Raw genomic sequence first — 20,638 nt, forward strand, 5'->3', positions numbered from 1 at the left:
TCTGTAACAACACCATGAAGAGGGGTACAGCTGGGCATTTAACATTCACAAGGACTCAAGGTCTGTAAGTTGTCAACTAAAAAATATAGTCACAACCTGGAAGTAGAAAGTTATTTTACTTGGTGGGAATGTTTACAACTCCAAGCCTGGGAGACAGCATCTCAGTACCTCTGAGAAAACTGCTCCAAGGAGGCAGGGTGGGGAGTCAGGCTATATACAGATTTGCAGCAAAGGGAGGAGGCGGTCGAACAGCAAAGATCAGATATCCAGCTAAGGAATTTAGCATACTGTGTATGGGAGATGCAAGCCTCTAGGCTCACTGCATTCATTCCTTTCTTAGGAACTTCAGCCATCTGGGGCCAACCCTATTTCCTAGTTCATCTTGCTTCTTGCATTCTTCCCACTCCTCAGCAGTCACGGTGGAGGCTGGCAGCATCCTCTGGATCGCAGTCTGGGGAACCCTCATTCACATTTGGAGGCCAGAAATCGCTGATGGCTGTGACATTTCTTGTTTATTAATATGGCAGGAGGTACTTTCATTTCACAAAGTCGAGAACACCTGCCCTCCTAAGGCATGGAGAAATTCCTTAGGGGTGGTCATTGGAAAAGAATTTAAAACAAGGCAGACATTAACAAAGCCGATTTCAAGAAGTAGGTTTAACTCACACCCTTTAAAATAATCACAAGAAAAGATGTCATCATCACTATTTATTAGAGAAAGGCAAATCTAAACTACAGTGAGGCATTACATCACACCAGTCAGAATGGCCATGGCCAAACACTCTAAAAGTAGTGACTGCTGGAGAGGGTGTGGAGACCAGGGAACCCTCCTCCACCAAAGCTTGAGATATAAATTGGTAACAGCCACCACAGAGGACATTGTGAAGCTTCCTTCAGCCATGAAATGGAGAATGAGGTTAGAATACTCCTTAACACCACACACAAAAATAAACTCCAAATAGATTTTAAAATCTAGTTGTGTTGCAGGAAAGGGGACCCCTTCCAGGGCCCGAAACTGGGCTCTTATCTAACATTCGGAAATGAATTGTCCGAGGAGACACATGTGCTGACAAAGCAAGAGGTTTTATTGGGAAAGGGCACCCGGGCGGAGAGCAGGAGGGTCAGGGAACCCAGGAGAACAGCTCTGTCACATGGCTCGCAGTCTCGGGGTTTTATGGTGATGGGATTAGTTTCCGGGTTGTCCTTAGCCAATCATTCTGACTCAGAGTCCTTCCTGGTGGTGCACGCCTTGTTCAGCCAAGATGGATGCCAGAGAGGATTCTGGGAGGTGGTCAGACATGTGGTGTCTCCTTTTGACCTTTCCCGAGAAAAATGAAAAATAAGCCACAAATCAGAAAATAGGACCAAATTAACCTTAAAAGCTTTTGCATACCAAAAGGAAACCCTCAAGGAAAGACAGGGACAACCCTCAGAATAGGAAGAAATATTTGCAAAGGAAGACACCCACAAGGAATTCATCTCGAAAACATACAACTAGCTCATGCAGCTCAATATCAAAAACACATTTAAACCAAGAAAAAATAAAATGCGCCAAAGATCAAAATGGATATTTCTCTGAGGAATGCCTACAGATAGCAGATAGACACATGAAAAGATGCTCAGCATCACTAATGACTAGAGAAAAGCAAATCAAAAGTCCAATGAGGTAAGCACTCATATTCATCAGATTGGCCACCTCTAAACATCTTAAAGAATAAATGCTAGAGAGGGTGTGGAGAGAAAGGAACCCACCCGCGCTGTTTTTTGCAATGTACTTAGGAGAAATCTTGGCTTTCTCTGTCCACTGAAGCTGAATAAAAAAATAGGGAGAGAGAACTTGGAGGAAATAGAAAGGTGGCTTTAATCCTCAGCCAGTGGAGAGGGGGACACCGTGGGCTCGCGCCCCAAGAACTGTGCCCCCCTCCTCCATGAGGAGTCTAGGGGCTTGTATAAGGCAAGGGCTCGCAGTGATGAGGAACGAATGTGTTAGAATCTTCTCAAAAACAGCCATAGGCTGGCATTAGTAACCCAGTAATTGAGTCTGGCAGGTCGGTGGCTCTGCAAGGGGAAGGGTAAGGAAAAGACAATAGGTTTGAAGCGTAGCTCCTGTAAAGGTAGGGGGCAGAAAAGCAAACTAAGCTACAGACATGCAGAGTTAGGAGCAGCTAATGTAAAAAAGAAAAAAACAACAACTAGGAATGCTCAGGCCTGCTCACTGTTCTCTTTATCTTCTTTGTTCTCAGGAAAGAAAAAAAAAAAAACTCACTCTTTTTTTTTTTTTCCTTTTCACTGCAACAAATTCCCTGTCATTTTATTTCCTCCATTATCAATGGAGAAAGGGAAATAGGTGTCATTCTCGTTTTTGTCTGGTTGAAGACGAAACCTCAGTTTTGCTCTGTTTGATAACCACCAGCTCTTCACCCCAGGGGCCCATCAATCGCCTACTTCAAATTTTCCTTGAGAGATGTGAACCCCAAGAAATCTTTTTGGGTTGATGAGGGATAAAGTCAATCTTTTGTAACTTTAATGCTGATGTGGGACTCATAGACCCTCGCTAATCGAGGTCACAGATCTCTGACCCTGTTTTATTAAGGGGCCCCAGAGTGACTTTTGTGGTTATGTCAGGCGAGTGTATGCTCCTTGGTTTTTGCCTTGTCACGACAAAGATTTGGAGTGACGGACATTAAAGCCCCCTCGGCGTGTCACAGCTCCTGGGTCTTGGACAGACTGTGTTAATAGCTCTCAGGTCTCGAATGGACCGTGTTATAGCTCTTAGATAAATCAGTGTTACAGCTCCATTTTAGTTAGAAGATAGCAGGAAAATCCATCTTCGAGGCACAAGGGCACGTCGATCCAAAGACGCAAAGAGCAGAGCAGCCCATTGCACGGGAGAGCGAGCAAGCGAGCTAGCTTTGACTCCTCTTTTTATATGTTTTTCTCTCCCTGGGCCTGTCCTATGTAAATTGGGCCAGCCAGGAGTGCTGTTTGTTTTACCTGAGGTCCTCACTCCGGACCTTCCTTTGTTCTATTTTCATGGGCTTTTCCTTTCCAGGTCTTTTAACCACCACCATTCTGGACTCCTTTTCCCTATTCTAACTACCTAACATTCCCCCCTCCAGAGATGGGAGGCCCAATTCTTTGGGAATAGGGGTGTCGAGGTCTCTCTGGCTACTTCCTGCTGAACTGGGACAGCGAGGGGCATTGGGCCTCCCCCTCTTGCTAGTCTCAGGTCTCAGAGTGCTTATAGCCGTGTCCATCTAAGGGTGAGTGATATTTTCTGTGGTCAGCTGCAGTTTTACATGTATTCCCGCAGGATCTGTTCAGAGGAGTGGCCGTAATCTCTTTGGGGGCATGGGTTTTCTCTCTGCATCATTATTATCTTGATGTAAATCTGTTGTCATCTGGAAGAGACAAGTCTTAACAGGTAGTTTAAGAAACCAGAGGCCATAGATCAGTAAAAGAGTTATTGTAACTAGGAGTCAAAGAAGGAGTAAGAACCACATTACGTTTGATGGCGATTTTGATTGTGGTCCAGATAGGGTCAGTGCTTGGGCCATCCTGTTCAAATGGATGGAACCATTAGGACTCAGAAATACTTGGAGAAATGACAACCTGAACATTAATAGACAAATTAGGAAAAATTAAGCCTGAAATTGAGCCTGAATCCTAGTTTATATTTAACACTTTGAGGGGACTTGTAGCCAGGTAGCCAGTTGTCTAGGTTTATCTACATAGGTCTTAATCTTTAATGTGGCTATTGGTCATTACACATTTTTTTTTCCTTGTCAACATATGATCCAGAGCAATTTCCTCATCTAAATGTATAACAGTTACAAGAAGAGACCTTTAAAATGTCAGACTGTAGTCACTTGCTGCTAGCAGACTTGGTTTTCAGAATGGCTGAGGGCATCCTAAGTCTGACACAGCTCGGAAAACTCAGGTTCTCAACAACACAAGGACCTGTCTGAAGTCACACCATAGTGTCGCCTAGTTATCCCACAGCTACTCTATTTTAACTTTAATTGTAAATTTTTTCTTAATAGCCAAAGCTGCTGTCACTGTCCGTGATGTTAGTATTTCTGGTTAGAGAAGCTACAAGAATCGGGGGTCATAAAATCTCCTCCCCAAACTGTCTATCTGAATGTCTCTTCTGCAGTTTTTTTTTTACAGAGCAGAGTGCCTCATTCCTAATTTTCATCCTGAACCCCTTTCAGGGGGTTTTGAAGGTCATCGGCTTCAGTGGCCATGATTTAATCTTTGTAGAGGTAGAGGGCAGAGCCCCTTCAGGGTAATGAACCTGACCATAGTTTGGGGGGGTTACATAACCATTTTGTCACACACTTGGTAATGTAAGGGACAATTAAAATTTTTTTAATTAATTAATTTTAATTGGAGTAATTACAATATTGTGGTGGTTTTCGTCACACATTGACATGAATCGGCCACGGGTACACGTGTGCCCCCCATCCTGAAGCCCCCTCCCCCCTCTCCCCCACCCCATCTCTCTGGGTTGTCCCAGAGCACCAGCTTTGAGTGCCCTGCGTTATGCACTGAACTTGCATCAGTCATCTATTTTACATATGGTAGTATACATGTTTCAATTCTGTTCCCTCAAATCATCCCACCCTCGCCTTCTACCACAGAGTCCAAAATGTCGGGGTCCAAACCCAGCAGGATCCAGGGGAACCCTCAGGATGAACAGCATCGGTGAATGAGAGGGAGAGTGAGACAAAGCTCGGGGCTAAGTCTGAAGTTTATTTTTGCATGGCTCCTTTATACCCTTAACAACATCTTTGGGGGAAGTGCATGTTGCTTACACACAGGGCATCTCAAAACATTACAGCAACTTGACCTTCAACAGAAACAGGATGTCACCCACATACTTTTCCTTCACAAGAGTCTTTCTTATCATTTGGCCTTCAGGCCTGCTAACATTTTATGGCTTGCACCTGGTGTGACTTAAGCAACTTCAGTAGCCAACCCTGTTTGTCTTATAATTAATCTATTTTCTTTCTAATAGGCATCATCTCTATGGGAACTAGATAGGATTACATTTTTACAGAACAGAAATGTGAAGGACTGCAAAAACAGCAGATATGGCACAAAACAGGCTCTTAGTCTAAAAGTTAACTACCTGCAAGAAGTCGCCAGCTAATCTCTAAAGTATTTTCTATTAGGCACATTTGTGGCTGTTATACTTGTGGAACTTTTCTCACCCCGCGAAGGGGCCTATGCTTAATAGTTTCTTTTGTTAGCGTCCTGTGCTTAGGATGTTTAGAACAATCATGAGCATTTTGTGCAATGAGAGCACACATTTATCAACAAGCCAGAATGCCAGCAAAAGGGTTTGAACTGAAGCATTTCTTTCATCCCTGGCCCCTTCATAGGGTACCAGCGTCCAGGAGATTTATTAATTAGGGTTTTAAGTTGGTCCTCATTCAGTGAAAGAGGAGCAGGAGAGCTCTCGGCAGGCAACACAAGAATCCGCAACAGGGCAAACAAGAACAACAGCAGAAAAGGGGAGAGGATACAGGGTGGGGTAGAGGGCGAGGCCAACCTGGAGGGTCCCTTATCCTAGACAGCCTTGCCTGTCAGGTTCTTTCCTCGTGACCTCGTCATGGATGGGGTCCCAGACGGCCTTGCCTGCCCGGTATTTTCTTCATGACCTCGTCACGGGCGGGACCTCCCATAACGGCTCCCGGCACCAAAAGTCTGTTTTTACATCTGTGTCTTTTTTGCTGCCTTGCATATAGGGTTGTCGTTACCATCTTTCTAAATTCCATATTCATTAACATACTGCATTGGTGTTTCTCCTTCTGACTTACTTCATTTTGTATAGTAGGCTTGGGACAACACTTTTGAAACAGGCAATATAGAAAACAATATAGCTAGCAATAATAATAAGGTCATCAGTAAGAACTAAAGTCAAGAACTTCCATTATGTGTAGCTCAGTATATACCTAAGTCATCTGACTTAGTTTGATCCATACCAATCTTTATTTTTTAGGGAAACTATATACCGGCATTGTCCGAAAGGCGCCTAGCCTAGTTTTCTACTGTTATTAGACTGATTATCCTTAGTATGATTTAACTGTGCCCAGTATAGAGGAGACTTTCAATAGTTGTAGCTCCTGCAGTGTTACAGGGCAGGAAAACAAACTTAGTTACAGACATGCAAAGCTAGGAATGGCTGGGAGTAAAAAACAAACTAGGGCTATTCAGGTCTGCTCACTCTTCTCTTTATCTTCTTTGCTCTCAGGAAGGGGAAAGAGAAAAACTCATTTCAGTCTTCTTTTTTCTTTTTACTGCAACAAATTCCTCTTTTTTCCCTTTTCACTGCAACGCAAGTACCTTAGGACCCAGCAGTCCTATGCCTGGGCATAAACCCAGAGAAAATAAATATTTAAAAGTCATGGGAACCCCTGCAATCTCAGCCCAACAAGGTACAATAGTCAAGCCTAGGAAGCAAGGTAAATGTAGAAATTACAGATGAATGGAATCAGAGGATAAGGCACACACACACAATGCAATATTTCTCAACGATAAAGAAGTAGGAAATAATGCCAAGTCCAGACACAAGAAATAAAGTAGAGATGATCATTCCAAGTGAAGTAAGGGAGACAGGGGGAGACAAGTATCATGTGATATCACCTCTAGGTGTAATCTAGAAATGGTTACAAACGAAGTTCTTTCCCAAAGAGACACAGCCTCACAGATTTAGAAAAGAAACTTCTGGTCACCAAGAAAATCAAGATGCAGTAGACTGAAAAAGAAAAAAAAAAAGCAACAACCTACAAGACTGTAATTCACTCCTGTTCAAATTATAGGGTAAAAAAAGAAAAATATAGAAAAAGAAATGCTGGTTCTATTCCCCTCAGGCCACAGTGACCTGGGTGGTGTCACATCCCTGGAGCCTGGCTGGCTTTTGTAGGCAGGCTGGAGTGTCCTGGGGCCGAGGGCGCTGGGGGCGTGTGGCAGGCGGGGTGCCTCCACAATGAGCCTGGAGTGCCTGTTGCCCTTTGCAGAGCCCCCAACCTTCAGAAACAAGTGGGAGAAATTAGGAGTGTGGAATTGACATATACACAGTAGTATATATCAAATAGATGATCAAAACGTAACTGCCGAATGCATAGGAAAGTTGAACACACCATAATCACCTGTACATGAAAATGAGCCCAAAGAGAATAAACACACATCTACACATAACTGAGTGATGGATCTGTACAATGGAAACAAACATATCAGAAATCAACAATATTCCAGCAAAAAATAGCAAGGAAATTACAGGGGGAAAAAAGAAAGAAGAGTGGGACATGAAGAAGCCTTTTAATTTAACAATATCATGAAAGGCAGTGCTGCTGGGTATTTAATATGCACAAGGATCAAGGGGCTGTAAGTAAAAAATACCTGCCTTCAAGAAATGTCCGAGATGTCACTGAAAAAAAAATTCAAAACAAGGCAGGAGTTCAAGTGGCCAATTTCAAGAGGTAAGTTTAACTCATAACATTTAAAAGAACCACATTAAAAGATGTCAACATCACTAAATATTAGAGACATGAAAATCAAAACTACAATGAGGTATTTCCTCACATAGTTCACAATGACCATTGTCCAAAAGTTGACAAACAATAAATTCTGGAGAAAGTGTGGAAAAAAGGGAACCCTCCTACACGGTTAGTGAAAAGGTGAATTAGTAGCAGCCACTATGAAGAACAGTGTGCAGATTTTTAAAGAAATGGTCACGAGAATGAAATTAGAATACTCCCTAACAGCACACACAGAAATAAACTTCAAATAGATTAAAGATCTAAATAAAAGGACAGATAATATGAAACTCCTGAGGGAAAAAGCAGAACACACTTTGACATAAAATGCAGCAAGTTTTTCTTCGACCCACCTCTTAGAATCATGAAAAATAAAGCAAAAATAAATAAATGGGACCTAACTCCCCTTAAAAGCACTGGTACAGCAAAGGAAGCCATAAACACAACAGAAAGACAAACCTCATAATGCAACTAATATGTGCAAACAAAGACGCCATGAGGAATTTCTCTCCAAAACATGTGAACAGCTTATGCACCTCGATATCAAAGAAACAACCCAGCCAAATAGGGGCACGAGATTTACATGGACCTTCCTCCACAGAAAAGCACAAGAAAAGATGCCCAACATCTGTAAGTATGTTAGAGAACATACTTACATTAGAGAACTGTGAATTGGAAGGACAATGTGGCATCACCTCACACACGTCAGAAAGGTCAGCATACAAAATCTACAATAAATGCTGGAGAGGAATAGAGGTAAAAGGACCCTCCCCACCGTTGGTGGGAATGAAAGTCATTAAATCCACGAAGAACAGGACAAAGGCTCATTAAAGACTAAACAGAAAATTACCATAGGACCCAGCAATCCCATTCTGGGTGCAGATCCAGAGAAAACCATAATTTTAAAAGACAGGTGCACCCAATGTTCATGGCAGCACTATGTACAATAACCAAGACATGGATGAAACCTAAGTGGGAAAGACAGATGAATGGGTAAACAAGATGGGGTAAACACACTCACAGAGCAATAGTGCTCAACCATAAAAAGCGTGACATCACGCCATAAAAAAGGGTGAGATCCAGCAACAAGGAAGGAAGCAGAGACATCACACTGAGTGAGGTAAGTAAGACCAGGAAAGACAAGTATCATATGATATCTCTTGGAGGTGGAGTCTAAAGATGGATACAGAGGAACTTCTTTACCAAACAGAAACAGCTTCACAACATAGCGAAGTACCCTAGGGTTACCAAAAATGAAAGGTGGTGGCCAAAGGAAATGAGAAGGCGGAGATGAACATACACACACGACTCTGTGTAAAATAACCAGCAAGAACCCACAATAGGATGAGGACCCCTAATCAACACTGCATAATAAACTACATGGGAAGAAAACCCAAAAAAGAGCATGTGCATGGCCATGCACGAGTGAGTCATGTCGCTCTACACCTGAAACAAACAAACACTCTCTACAACACTGTAAACCAACACAAAACACAAATTACAAGAAGAGAATGCTGACTCTCTTCCCTTCGGGCCTTATTAACTTGGGCTGCTGCCACATCCCTGAAGCCTTGGGTCCCTTGGATGGACTGTCTTGGGGCTGAGGGAGGTGGGGAGGATGCACCAGCCAATGAGCCCTGCCCCATGGACCTGGTGAGCCTGTTCCCCTCTGCACCAGCCCACAGCCTCCAGATCCTGGCGGGTCCTCCTGCAGTGAAACCACACCTACTGCGCCCAAAGGACGTGGAGCCTCTGGGCTGGAGGAGCTTTGGAAAGCCCCCTGGGCTCCACGCCTCCAGGTGATGGGGTTCCCGCCTCCAGCTTCCTTCCTTAGGGTCACCCCGCCTATGATGAAAGCACCCTCCACAGCGTGGTGTTGCAGGAATCGGGATGTGTCCAGGGGGCAGGGATAAGGAAGGAAGGAGGAATGGGACGCAAGCCTTGGGTGTTTCTTCTGGCGCGTTCCACTCTAACTGACGATCAGGAACAGGACTTTCCCTAAGGCTCTGGTTCCCCCAGTGACCAGGGTAGGGGCATAAAGACACGCTGCCGCCTTGTGGCCATTTCCCATAACAACAACTTTGAAGCCTTTGCTCACGGGTACTTAATATTCACCAGGCCTGTGGGCTGTAAGTAAAAAACACCTGCCCTCAAGAAATGTCCTGGGGAGAGGAGCTAAGATGGCGGAGGAATAGGACGGGGAGACCACTTTCTCTCCTACAAATTCATCAAAAGAACATTTGAACGCTGAGCAAACTGCACAAAACAACTTCTGATCGCTAGCAGAGGATATCAGGCGCCCAGAAAAGCAGCCCATTGTCTTCGAAAGGAGGTAGTACAGAATATAAAAGATAAAAAGAGAGACAAAAGAGCTAGGGATGGAGACCCATCCCGGGAAGGGAGTCGTAATAGAGGAAGTTTCCAAACACCAGGAAACCCTCTCACTGGCAGGTCTTGGGGAAGTTTTCGAATCTCAGAGGGCAACCTAACTGGGAGGAAAAATAAATAAAACCCACAGATTACATGCCTAAAAGCAACTCCCAGCAGAAAAGTACCCCAGACGCCCGCATCTGCCACCAGCAAGTGGGGGCGGAACGGAGAGGAGCAGGCGGCATTGCTTAGGGTAAGGACTGGGCCTGAATGCCCTGAGGGCAATCAGAGGGAGCTAACGTGAGATAGCAACTTAAACTGTGGGATAGCAAGAGAGAGAGAGAAAATTAACCTGCCCAAACACACTGCAGGCCATTCGCAGAACAAAGGGACTGAGCAATTCCAGAGAAGAGCTAGCCGGCAGTGGACCGGCCCATCCCCCGCCGGAGGCAGGAGGCAGGGGGGAAGGGAAAGGGGCAAACTCGGCCCCAGAGAGGGACCCCTACCAAACTGCAAACAGGCCTCCAGTTTCTAACCAAAGCCTTCCTGAGATTCTGGATGGTTGACATCCCCCAGGAGGGTCTCGGCTAGAGACCAGCTCCCCAGAACAGACACAAGGCGCACCCGACCTGCACCCGTGGAAACTGAGGCTGGGCCCGCGGACGGGAGAAGGCGCACCGCACCCGGGGAGAGTGCGCCCGTCAAGCTCCTGGCTGCCTGAGCTGCTCGGGCGGGGAAGGCACAAAACGCAGGCGCAACCGAGTCCGCGCTTTTGTGGAATACCCGAAAACTGGAACCGCACGTGTCACGCAGGGCCCGCTCCCTGGAGAGCAGCCTGGAGCCTGAGCAGTGTGGACGGGGGAAGCACACTCCCGTGAGCGGGGCAAACCCAGTGTGGCCGGAACACTGCGAGCGCTCCCCACACACAGCGATATCTGTCTGCAGCGCCCCTCCCTCCCTGCTGAACAAGCGAACCTAAACAAGAGGCCACCTCCGCCCGCCTGTGTCAGGGCGGAAATTAGACACTGAAGAGACCAGCAAGCAGAAGCCAAATAAACAAAGGGAACCGCTTCAGAAGGGACTGGTGTAACAGATTAAAATCCCTCTAGAAAACACCAACTACACTGGAAGGGGCCTGTAGATATCGAGAAGTGTAAGCTGGAACGAGGAGCTATCTGAAACTGAGCCGAACCCACACTGACCGCAACAGCTCCAGAGAAAGTCCTAGATATATTTTTACCATTTTTTTTAATTAAAAAAAATTTTTCTTTTCTTTTTAAAATTTTTTCCTTTATTTTCTTTTAAAATTCCCTATTACTCCTCTATTACTCCTTAATTTTCATTTTCATATATTTTTACTACTTTTTAATTAAAAAATTTTTCCCTTTTTTCTTTTATTTTCTTTTAAAGTCCTCTATTGCTCCTCTATTACTCCTTCATTTTCATTTTCATTCTCATATATTTTTACTATATTTTAATTAAGATTTTTTCTTTTTTTAATTTTCTTTTAAAGTCCTCTATACTCCTCTATTACTCCTTAATTTTCATTTTCATTTCAATATAACCTTGCAAAAAAAAAAAAGACCCTATTTTTAAAGCAAACTTCATATATATTTCTTATTTTTTTGTGTGTTTTTGTTTTTAAAATTGTATTTTTAAGAGTCTAACCTCTACACTAGATTTTCAATCTTTGTTTTTCAGTATTTGATATCAATTTTGGACATTTAAGAATCCAATATTCGGTACCCATTTTTACTCAGGAGTGTGATGACTACTCTCTCCCCCTTTGACTCTCCTTTTTCTCCCCCAGATCACCTCTATTTCCTCCCTCCCCCTTCTCTTCCCAATCCAATTCTGTGAATCTCTGTGGGTGTCTGGGCTAGGGAGAACACTTAGGGAATAGAGTACTGCGTAGATCTGTCTCTCTCCTCTTGAGTCCCCCTTTTTCTCCTCCTGCTCGTCTCTATTTCCCTCCTCCCTCTCCTCTTTTTCATGTAACTCTGTGAACCTCTCTGGATGTCCCTCACTGTGGAGAATCTTTTCACCATTAACCTAGAAGTTTTATTATCAGTGCTGTATAGTTGGAGAAGCCTTGAGGCTACTGGAAGAATAAGACCGAAAGCCAGAGGCAGGACACTTAAGCCCAAAACCTGAGAACACCACAGAACACTTGACTACAGGGAACATTAAGTAATAAGAGATCATCCAAAAGCCTCCATACCTACACTGAAACCAACCACCACCAAAGAGCCAGTAAGTTCCAGAGCAAGACATACCATGCAAATTTTCCAGCAACACAGGAACATAGCCCTGAGCATCAACATACAGGCTGCCCAAAGTCACACCAAACAAATAGACCCATCTCAAAACTCACTACTGGACACTCCATTGCACTCCAGAAAGAAGAAATCCAGTTCCATGCACCAGAACACAGATGCAAGCTTCCCCAACCAAGAAACCTTGACAAGCCAATCATCCAACCCCACCCACTGGGTGAAACCTCCACAATAAAAAGGAACCACAGACCACCAGAATACAGAAAGGCTACTCCAGACACAGCAATCTAAACAAGATGAAAAGGCAGAGAAATACCCAACAGGTAAAGGAACATGAAAAATGCCCACCAAGCCAAACAAAAGAGGAGGAGATAGGGAATCTACCTGAAAAAGAATTTAGAATAATGATAATAAAAATGATCCAAAATCTTGAAAACAAAATGTAGTTATAGATAAATAGCCTGGAGACAAGGATTGAGAAGATACAAGAAATGTTTAACAAGGACCTAGAAGAAATAAAAAAGAGTCAATTAAAAATGAATAATGCAATAAATGAGATCAAAAACACTCTGGAGGGAACCAACAGTAGAATAATGGAGGCAGAAGATAGGATAAGTGAGGCAGAAGATAAAATGGTGGAAATAAATGAAGCAGAGAGGAAAAAAGAAAAAAGAATCAAAAGAAATGAGGACAACCTCAGGGACCTCTGGGACGATGTGAAATGCCCCAACATTCGAATCAAAGGAGTCCCAGAAGAAGAAGACAAAAAGAAAGGCCATGAGAAAATACTTGAGGAGATAACAGCTGAAAACTTCCCTAAAATGGGGAGGGAAATAGTTACTCAAGTCCAAGAAACCCAGAGAGTCCCAAACAGGATAAACCCAAGGCGAAACACCCCAAGACACATATTAATCAAATTAACAAAGATCAAACACAAAGAACAAATATTAAAAGCAGCAAGGGAGGAACAACAAATAACACACAAAGGGATTCCCATAAGGATAAGAGCTGATCTATCAATAGAAACTATTCAGGGCAAAAGGGAATGGCAGGATATACTTAAAGTAATGAAAGAGAATAACCTACAACCCAGATTACTGTACCCAGCAAGGATCTCATTCAGATATGAAGGAGAATTCAAAAGCTTTACAGACAAGCAAAAACTCAGAGAATTCAGCACCACCAAACCAGCTCTTCAACAAATGCTAAAGGATCTTCTCTAGACAGGAAACACAGAAAGGCTGTATAAACGCAAACCCAAAACAACAAAGTAAATGGCAATAGGACCATACCTATCAATAATTACCTTAAATGTAAATGGGTTGAATGCCCCAACCAAAAGACAAAGACTGGCTGAATGGATACAAAAACAAGACCCCTATATATGCTGTCTACAAGAGACCCACTTCAAAACAAGGGACACATACAGACTGAAAGTGAAGGGCTGGAAAAAAATATTTCACACAAATGGAGACCAAAAGAAAGCAGGAGTCATAATACTCAGATAAAATAGACTTTAAAATAAAGGCTGTGAAAAGAGACAAAGAAGGACACTACATAATGATCAAAGGATCAATCCAAGAAGAAGATATAGCAATTATAAATATATATGCACCCAACATAGGAGCACCGCAATATGTAAGGCAAATGCTAACAAGTATGAAAGGGGAAATTAACAATAACACAATAATAGTGGGAGACTTTAATACCCCACTCACACCTATGGATAGAACGACTAAACAGAAAATTAACAAGGAAACACAAACTTTAAATGACACAATGGACCAGCTAGACCTAATTGATATCTATAGGACATTTCACCCCAAAACAATCAACTTCACCTTTTTCTCAAGTGCACACGGAACCTTCTCCAGAATAGATCACATCCTGGGCCATAAATCTAGCCTTGGTAAATTCAAAAAAATTGAAATCATTCCAGTCATCTTTTCTGACCACAGTGCAGTAAGATTAGATCTCAATTACAGGGAAAAAAATGTTAAAAATTCAAACATATGGAGGCTAAGTAACACACTTCTGAATAACCAACAAATCATAGAAGAAATCAAAAAAGAAATAAAAATATGCATAGAAATGAATGAAAATGAAAACACAACAACCCAAAACCTATGGGACACTGTAAAAGCAATGTTAAGGGGAAGGTTCATAGCAATACAGGCTTACCTCAAGAAACAAGAAAAAAGTCAAATAAATAACCTAACTCTACACCTAAAGGAACTAGAGAAAGAAGAAATGAAGAACCCCAGGGTTAGTAGAAGGAAAGAAATCTTAAAAATTAGGACAGAAATAAATGCAAAAGAAACTAAAGAGACCATAGCAAAAATCAACAAAGCTAAAAGCTGGGTTTTTTTAAACATAAACAAAATTGACAAACTGTTAGCAAGACTCATTAAGAATCAAAGGGAGAAGAACCAAATCAACAAAATTAGAAATGAAAATGGAGAGATCACAACAAACAACACTGAAATACAAAGGATCATAAGAGATTACTACCAGCAGCACTATGCCAATAAAATGGACAACTTGGAAGAAATGGACAAATTCTTAGAAAACTATAACTTTCCAAAACTGAACCAGGAAGAAATAGAAGATCTTAACAGACCCATCACAAGCAAGGAAATCGAAACTGTAATCAGAAATCTTCCAGCAAACAAACGCCCAGGACCAGATGGCTTCACAGCTGAATTCTACCAAAAATTTAGAGAAGAGTTAACACCCATCTTACTCAAACTCTTCCAGAAAATTGCAGAAGAAGGTAAACTTCCAAACTCATTCTATGAGGCCACCATCACCCTAATTCCAACACCAGACAAAGATGCCACAAAAAAAGAAAACTACAGGCCAATATCACTGATGAACATTGATGCAAAAATCCTTAACAAAATTCTAGCAAACAGAATCCAACAATATGTTAAAAAGATCATACATCATGACCAAGTGGGCTTTATCTCAGGAATGCAAGGATTCTTTAATATCCGCAAATCAATCAATGTAATACACCACATTAACAAATTGAAAGACAAAAATCATATGACTATCTCAATAGATTCAGAAAAAGCCTTGGACAAAATTCAACATCCATTTATGATAAAAACTCTCCAGAAAGCAGGAAGAGAAGGAACATACCTCAACATAATAAAAGCTATATATGACAAACCCACAGCAAACATTATCCTCAATGGTGAAAAACTGAAAGCATTTCCCCTAAAATCAGGAACAAGACAGGGTGCTCACTCTTACCACTACTATTCAACATAGTTTTGGAAGCTTTGACCACAGCAATCAGAGCAGCAAAAGAAATGAAAGGAATCCAGATAGGAAAGGAAGACGTGAAACTCACTGTTTGCAGATGACATGATCCTCTACATATAAAACCCTAAAGACTCTACCAGAAAATTACTAGAGTGAATCAATGAATACACTAAAGTTGCAGGATATAAAATTAACACACAGAAATCCCTTGCATTCCTATACACTAACAATGAGAAAACAGAAAGAGAAATTAAGAAAACAATACCATTCACCATTGCAACAAAAAGAATAAAATACTTAGGAGTATATCTACCTAAAGAAATAAAAGACCTATACATAGAAAACTTTAAAACACTGATGAAAGAAATCAAAGAGGACATAAATAGATGGAGAAATATACCGTGTTCATGGATTGGAAGAATCAATATTGTGAAAATGACTATACTACCCAAAGCAATCTATAGATTCAATGCAATCCCTATCAAGCTAGCAACGGTATTTTTCAACTAGAACAAATAATTTCTCAATTTGTATGGAAATACAAAAAACCTCGAATAGCCAAAGTAATCTTGAAAAAGAAGAATGGAACTGGAGGAATCAATCTGCCTGACTTCAGACTCTACTACAAAGCCACAGTCATCAAGACAGTATGGTACTGGCACAAAGACAGAAATATAGATCAACAGAACAGAATAGAAAGCCCAGAGATAAATCCACGAACCTATGGACACCTTATCTTCGACAAAGGAGGCAAGAATATACGATGGAAAAAAGGTAACCTCTTTAACAAGTGGTGCTGGGAAAACTGGTCAACCACTTGTAAAAGAATGAAACTAGAACACTTTCTAACACCATACACAAAAATAAACTCAAAATGGATTAAAGATCTAAATGTAAGACCAGAAACTATAAAACTCCTAGAGGAGAACATAGGCAAAACACTCTCTGACATAAATCACAGCAAGATCCTCTATGACCCATCTCCCAGAATATTGGAAATAAAAGCAAAAATAAACAAATGGGACCTAATGAAACTTAAAAGCTTTTGCACAACAAAGGAAACTATAAGCAAGGTAAAAAGACAGCCTTCAGATTGGGAGAAAATAATAGCAAATGAAGAAACAGACAAAGGATTAATCTCAAAAATATACAAGCAACTCCTGAAGCTCAATTCCAGAAAAATAAATGACCCAAGCAAAAATTGGGCCAAAGATCTAAGCAGACATTTCGCCAAAGAAGACATACAGATGGCTAACAAACACACGAAAAGATGCTCAGCACCACTCATTATCAGAGAAATGCAAATCAAAACCTCAATGAGGTACCATTACACACCAGTCACAATGGCTGCTATCCAAAAGTCTACAAGCAACAAATGCTGGAGAGGGTGTGGAGAAAAGGAAACCCTCTTACACTGTTGGTGGGATTGCAAACTAATACAGCCACTATGGAGAACAGTGTGGAGATTCCTTAAAAAACTGGAAATAGAACTGCCATATGACCCAGCAATCCCACTCCTGGGCATATACACTGAGGAAACCATATCTGAAAGAGACATGTATACCCCAATGTTCATTGCAGCACTGTTTATAATAGCCAGGACATGGAAGCAACCTAGATGCCCATCAGCAGACGAATGGATAAGGAAGCTGTGGTACATATACACCATGGAATATTACTCAGCCATTAAAAAGAATTCATTTGAATCAGTTCTAATGAGATGGATGAAACTGGAGCCCATTATACAGAGTGAAGTAAGCCAGAAAGATAAAGACCAATACAGTATACTAATGCATATATATGGAATTTAAAAAGATGATAACGATAACCCTATATGCAAAACAGAAAAAGAGACACAGATGTATGGAACAGACTTTTGGACTCTGTGGGAGAAGGCAAGGGTGGGATGTTCAGAGAGAACAGCATTGAAACAAGTATACTATCAAGGGTGAAATAGATCACCAGCCCAGGTTGGATGCATGAGACAAGTGCTCAGGGCTGGTGCACTGGGAAGACCCAGAGGGATCGGATGGGGAGGGAGACGGGAGGGGGGATCAGGATGGGGAACACGTGTAAATCCATGGCTGATTCATGTCAATGTATGACAAAAACCACTACAATATCATTAAGTAATTAGCCTCCAACTAATAAAAATAAATGGAAAAAAAAAAACAAACAAAAAAGAAATGTCCTAGGGAATGGCAACAGAAAAATATTAAAAACAGAGCAGGTGTTCAAGAAGACAATTTGAATGAATAAGTTTAACTCACACTGTTTAAAAAAATCACATGTAAAGATGTCAACATCACTAAATATGACAGAAATGCAAATCAAAACTTCAAGGAGGTGTAACCTCACACCAGCCAGAATGGCCATAGATGGAAACTCTACAAGCAATAAATGCTGCGAGGGTGTAGAGCAAAGGGAACCCTCCTACACTGATGCTGGGAATGGAAATTGGGAGCAGCCACTGTGGAGGACCCTGGGCAGGTTCCTTAGCAATGAAAATGAGAATGAAATTCGGATGCTTCCTAACACCATACACAAAAATAAATTCCAAATATATTAAAGATGAAACTCTCGAGGAAAAGAGCACATGCCTTAACATAAAATGCAGCAAGTTCTTTTTTGATCCACCTTGTAGAATCATGAAAATAAAACAAAAATAAACAAATGGGACCTAATAAACATTAAAAGCATCTGCACAGCAAAGGAAACCATCAGTGAAAGAAAAAGATAACCCTCAGAAAGGAAAAAAATTTCTTGCAAACAAAGATACCTATAGGGAGTTTCTCTTCAACACATACAAACCACTAGCACAGCTCAATATCAAAAAACAAACAACCCAATAAAAAATCAGCCAAAGAATAAATGCACATTTCTCCAAAGAAGTCATAGAGATGACAATAAAGAACATGAAATGATGCTCAGCATCACTAGTTCTTAGAGAAAGGCAAATCGAATGTACAATGAGGTATCCCCTCAGATTGATCAGAATGGCCACATTGGAAGCTCTACAAAAGTAAAGTCTGCAGACGGTGTGGAGAAAAGGGAACTCTCCTACACTGTAGGTGGGAATGTCAGTCAGCACACCACTAGGGAGAACATTATGAAGGTTCTTAAAAAACTAAACATGGAAGTCACTGGGTACCCAGTGACCCAGCAATCCCATACCTAGGCGTAGATCCAGAGGAAAGCAAAATTTAAAAAGACACCTGCACCCAACGATCATGGCCGCACTAGGTACGATAACCAAGCCACAGAAACAACTTAAGTGTCCAAGGACCGATGAGTGAAGACAGAAGATGGGGTGCATGCACACAGTGCAATGCCACGCAGACAAGAAGGAGGACGAGTTAATGCCGTTTCCAGTTACCAAGAAGCAACTAGAGAGAACCATACTAAGTGAAGTGAGATAGAGAATGCCAAGTATAGGATATTACTGCCTGTGGAATCTAAATGTGGACACAAATAAACTTCTTCACAAAAGAGAAACAGCCTCCTAGACTTAGAAAAGAAACTCAGGTTTACCAAAAAAGAAAGGCGGAGGGACAGGGAGTAATTACTTGGTTCAGATCAGTATATACACCTTAAAACAGATGCTAAAGGGCTCATAATAGTCATAAGTCCGAGAGGGCTGTAAATGACACCTGCCCTCAAGAAATGTCCTGGGGTAAATCATTGGAAAAAATTCTAAACAGGGCCAACTTTCAGGAAGCCAGATTGAAGAGGTAAATTGTTCTCACAAGATGTAAAATAATAATAAAAGCACATGGAAAGATAGTCCACATCAGTAATTATTAAATCAATGCCAAACAAAACTACGAGGGATCACTTCACACTGGTCACCATGGCCATCACTGAAAAGATCTACAAAGAATAATTACTGCAGAGAATGTACAGGAAATAAAAGCCTCCCACAGTCTTGGTGGAAATGTAAATGGTGAAGTCACGATGGAAAACAGCACAGAGTTTCCTTGAAACGCTAAAGATAGAGGTATCATATGATCCTGCAATCCCAGTCCTCAGCTTAGGTGCAGAGAAAATCACCATTCAAAATGACACGTGCACCTTGATTTTCAGGGCAGCACTATTTACAATAGCCAAGACACAGAATCCATGAAAATGTCCGTTGACCGAAAAATGAAGACTATGTGGTACATCTATACACTGGAATGCTACTCAGCCATTAAACAGAATGAAATAATGATACTGGCAGCAGCTTGGATATATCAAGAAATTATTATACTACAAATACTTTTCAGAGAGAAAAGGACAAATATCCTAAGATATCATGTACTGGTGGAATCTATAAGTTCATATCAGTGAACTAATTTACAAAATAGACTCACAGACTGAGAAAAATCAACTTATGATTATCAAAGGAAAATTAGAAGGGACAGATAAATCAAGAGTTTGGGATGAAAATATACACACTAATATATATCAAGTTGATAATGAAAAATTACCTACTGAATAGAACTGGAGGCTCTACTGAATAAACTATAATAACATATATGAGGGGGGGGAAAGAAAAAGAATAGATATACATCTATGAACATCTGAATCAAGTTCATGTGAAGAGGAAAAGTTAAAATTTTACATAACCTCCTGCTCCTTCTGCCTGTGTAACTCAGCTTGCTCCTTGCAAAGTCTGGATCACATAGGTCACGTAGTCTCAGAAAGTGGGGACTCACAATACTAGGAACTGGAGCTTATCTCCCTCACCCATGCCCTGCTCTTTGCAATCGCCTAGCCTCCTCAAACCTGCTTAATCATGCCTGTCCGTGTATTAAAAACCCTGTAACCCTTTGTTTGGGGCTCAGAGCTTGGAGTGTTAACCCCTCTGGGTCCGACGGGGTAACAAGCTTGATTCTCCAGCTCTCGGAGTGTGGTGCTTCGTTTCTCAAGTACCAGTTTCTGCAACATTTCTGGAGGGAGATTCCAACCACGCCGACCCCTTGAGCCGCTGGACTGGCGGCTCAGCCGGATCAGAGCGGAGGAGCCTGGAGTCAAACAAGGAGGTGCGCCCCCGGACGGTGTTCCAGGTTCTCTTTCAGACAGGTGTTCTGACTCCAGACGGCCGAGCCCCGACCGGACACACTGGAGGGATGGGCCACTCACTAGGGATGGCCACAGGATCAGGTAAGGCCCCAGGGCCAGCCCCCAGTCAGGTCC

At 41.9% G+C, this 20,638-nt stretch overlaps 1 long non-coding RNA gene across 1 annotated transcript; it reads right to left on the minus strand.

The window, feature by feature from the left end:
- Positions 1–1,064: 1,064 nt before the first annotated feature.
- LOC133067444 (uncharacterized) lies at positions 1,065–20,127 on the minus strand. The gene is made up of 2 exons (XR_009695257.1): positions 20,069–20,127; positions 1,065–1,318 (listed from the first exon to the last, which is right to left on the minus strand). It is a non-coding gene; the product is annotated as an uncharacterized LOC133067444 (long non-coding RNA).
- Between the last annotated feature and the right edge of the window lie 511 nt (positions 20,128–20,638).

Source organism: Dama dama, chromosome 12, assembly GCF_033118175.1.
Source record: "Dama dama isolate Ldn47 chromosome 12, ASM3311817v1, whole genome shotgun sequence".
Lineage (NCBI taxonomy): Eukaryota > Metazoa > Chordata > Mammalia > Artiodactyla > Cervidae > Dama > Dama dama.